The 4,178-nt window shown below is 38.6% G+C and overlaps 1 pseudogene; it reads left to right on the plus strand.

The window, feature by feature from the left end:
* The first annotated feature begins 2,639 nt into the window (after nt 1–2,639).
* On the plus strand, nt 2,640–3,510 carry LOC116913995 (annotated as a pseudogene).
* The last annotated feature ends 668 nt before the right edge of the window (nt 3,511–4,178 follow it).

The raw sequence follows: 4,178 nt of genomic DNA on the forward strand, positions 1-4,178 counted from the left end.
ACACATGAAACTCAAGAGGGATGACCAAAATGTGAATGCTTCACTCCTTCTTTAAAAGGGGAACAAGAATACCCTTGGCAGGGAATAGGGAGGCAAAGATTAAAACAGAGGCAGAAGGAACACCCACTCAGAGCCTGCCCCACATGTGGCCCATACATATACAGCCACCCAATTAGACAAGATGGAGGAAGCAAAGAAGTGCAGGCCAACAGGAACCGGATGTAGATCTCTCCTGAGAGACACAGCCAGAATACAGCAAATACATAGGCAAATGCCAGCAGCAAACCACTGAATTGAGAACGGGACCCCTGTTGAAGGAATCAGAGAAAGAGGAAGGAATCAGGGAAAGAGGGAAGAGCTTGAAGGGGCTCGAGACCCCATATGAACAACAATGCCAAGCAACCAGAGCTTCCAGGGACTAAGCCACTACCTAAAGACTATACATGGACTGACCCTGGACTCTAACCTCATAGGTAGCAATGAATAGCCTAGTAAGAGCACCAGTGGAAGGGGAAGCCCTTGGTCCTGCTAAGACTGAACCCCCAGTGAACGTGACTGTTGGGGGGAGGGCGGTAATGGTGGGAGGATGGGGAGGGGTACACCCATATAGAAGGGGAGGGGGAGGGGTTAGGGGATGTTGGCCCGGAAACCCGGAAAGGGAATAACATTCGAAATGTAAATAAGAAATACTCAAGTTAATAAAGAAAAAACGGAAAAAGAAAAAAAATAAGCCCATAAGATGGTGCAGAATTCTCTGAAACAGAGAATATTAACAACTTAAAGTTGAAAAGCAATTGTTTTCACTAATTTTAATGGCCTTTTAAATTTATTTCACTTTTATTGAAAATAATTTTTTCCACAGTATTTTCTACTCATGGTTTCCCCTCGCCCTTGTAAGAACAATCTTTTAAATTTAATCTTGAGTTAAAATTAAAGTAAGTTTTGCATAGTATATTTTCTCAAATAAATAATAAATAATAATAAATAATGTATATATCTCCCACCATAGTAAAGCATTTTCTAAATATATATAAAACCCTGGGGTCAATCCCTAGCACTGCAAAAAATAATAATAAATGTATCTGTATACCAATAAATAATTCTAGCAGCACAGAATCGAAATGATGCTGTTACTACACATGCTTTCAGTGAACTTTTTTACAATAATTTTAAAATGTTTTGTCGTTACATTTAATCCATAAACTTACAAGATAAGAAAGATAATTTATTTCTCAGACTGAAAAATAATGGTAAAAAAAAAAAGCAAACACCTTCTTTAATAGTTAATATTTGATAGAGTATGGTCATGTTAGCATGGGCTGCATGTTTTCAAGGAAGGCTGAGTGACAAGGAAAAATAGGGAAATGAACCAAGGTTTCTGAACCCTATTCTCCATGAGACTTCTTTTCATAGAATGAATAAAGGAAGAGTAACATCCTTAGCCAAAGAACTGAGAGTGATTGTTATTATTGTCAACTTATTAGACCAGAAGATTTAGAAAACATATTTGAGGGTGTGTACATGAGGACAATTTTATTGCCACTGCAGGAGGAACACTGCCCCTGATGAGCAGAGGGAGTAGAGAGAAGAGATTCAGAGGAATGGCTGGATAAGGACTTGCATGAAAAGGTAAATGATTGTGATATTTTGATGCACTTGTCACCCTTTTGGTGGTAGAAAGATACTACCACCAAATACTGCCCAATGTGTTTCTCTTAGAGTGTGGATTTTCATTGTCTACAGAAAACCAAAATAATGTCATCAATTTCAGAGAGATTGCCCTATTCAGAAGACTCTAGGGGCCTTTTTCTCAGGAACCTAGAATACACACTGCAGCTTTTCTAGACTTACCAACTATCTTTAAAAGTTCTCTGTGTCCAATTAGCTTTAGGCCTCTCCAGAAATTTCACAGCAAGCTCACAAGACTAATCCCATTTTATGCTAGCCTGATTGTTCAGCTGGGATAGAGTAAGGTCTTGCTGTAAGAGCAGGGACATGTGGGTTTGGAGAATGCATGTGGTCTAAGCTCCTGGCTCAGGTTTCTCCAGTAGTGCTCTACCTTCCCAAGCTGACCCCTTCTGCTTTGTCTACAGCACACAGGCATTATTTGCTGTCTTAGACTGAGTCTCATTCCTCTACTGACACCCTCATCTCAAAGACCAACAGAGAGTGTGCACTCCAGCAATTCTTAGACAGCCCTCTACACCTTCAACAAGAAAGGGGACATCTAGATAAACCTGATTTACAACAAATAGAGTAAAGTCTAACATTATGTGCAGGCTAAAACAAACATGTCCTTTAAAATGACTCTGGAGATTTTCAAAGATGAATAAGATATTAGTAAGGAGCCCTCTGGCTTATCAATTATATTACTCTTTCCTATGCTGTGAAACCATGCTCTTTAAAGTCCTGCAAATCATCTCAAAGTGTTTGTGACTAGGAATTTACCGTTGTCCTTAGCCTCTAACTTCCTTAAATAATAAATTGTAAGTAGTGCCGCATATTTAGCTGACCATGCCAGGTACAATACCTTCTAGTTAGAAAGAAAGAGAAGCTGCCATGAAAGATCCTGATCTTGTGTCTGAGCACCAGGTTGGATGAGGGGCTGTACACCCATGGTGGACCTGAATGGAAAGAAGATGATGGTGCAGGTGGTGCAAGTCGTGCAGGGGTTCATCTTGAGTCTGACGTGTTCCTAGTTTGTCTCAACCATGCTCTGAGCACAGAAAAGGAGGAGGTGATGGGTCTATGTATAGGGGAGTTGAACGATGACATAAGGAGTGACTTCAAATTTACATACACTGGAACTGAAATGAGCACAGTTCCAGAAAAGATGGATACTATCAGAATTGTTTACACCCATTCTGTTACCATCTTGCGGCATTCTGACAAGAGAAAGGACCATATAAAAATTTCTCCAGAGCAGCTGTGTGCAGCCTTAAGAAAGGAAGAAAGGTTGGCTGAACTAACAGGTAGTCCCATGGGAGTTGTTGGCTGGTATCACTCCCATACTCATATAACTGTTTGGCCTTCACATGTTAATGTTGGTGCACAAGCCATGTACCAAATGATGGATCAAGGCTTTGTAGGACTTATTTTTTTCCTGTTTTATAGAAGACAAAAACACAAAGACTGGTTGGGTACCCTACACTTGCTTCCAATCCATACAAACCCCCAAAAGCTCAGAATATGAGAGAATTGAAATTCCAATCTACATTGTGCCTCATATCTCTTATCACTATTGGTAAAGTATGCCTTGAATATGCATTAGAGCTGCATCCTGTGTCAAGAAGAACAGGATGCATATAGAAGGATTCACAGCCTTATACATCTGGACTCAGTGACCAAGATCCATAATGGCTCAGTATTTACCAAGAATGTGTACAGTCAGATGTCAGCAGTCAGTGGTCCTCCACTGCAGTGGTAGGAGTGGAGGAAAACCAGCAGCATTTGCAGGAGTTACAACAAGAAAAGGAAGAGCTTATGGAGGAGCTACCGTCCCTAGAATAAAGCAGGAAAACAACAACAACAACAAAGGCAGATAAAAACACCTGGCATACAGTTTATTCAACAAAAATCAATTTTGAAAAAGATAAAGATGGAGGGCCTATATCATATAACTTCAAGACTTCTTATAAAGCTATAGTAATAAAGATCCTATGATATTTGCAGAAGAATAAATGCAACAGGACAGAAAATTCAGAAATAAATCCACAATAATATGCTTAACTAATCTTGAAAAAGTACAAATGTGATTCAAGGAAGAAAAGACAGTCATTCCAACAAGTTGAACCTCCATAAGCCAATAAAATATATTCTAAAAGTACCTCCCAATGTGTCATCAATTTAAATCTAATATGGAAAACTTATAAAAATTATTTAAGAAAAATTTTCAGGAGTTAAGTACTTAATATTCAACTCAAAAGCAAAATTCCATCAGAAAACAAAGTGGATATATTGGACTTCGTCAAAATTAAAACTTTTATCCTGCAGGAAAAAAAAAAAAGAGGAAACCATATAATATCTGATCAGTGGAAAAGATATGCTTAAAACTCAAAATTAAACAATACCAATAGAAAATTAAAAGAAACATAAGCATTGTCACTCCATAAGGCATATAGATGGCAAGTAATTATGTGAATATAGATGGAATCTCATGGAGTGGCATATACTTATCA

This window comes from Rattus rattus, chromosome 12, assembly GCF_011064425.1.
Source record: "Rattus rattus isolate New Zealand chromosome 12, Rrattus_CSIRO_v1, whole genome shotgun sequence".
NCBI lineage: Eukaryota > Metazoa > Chordata > Mammalia > Rodentia > Muridae > Rattus > Rattus rattus.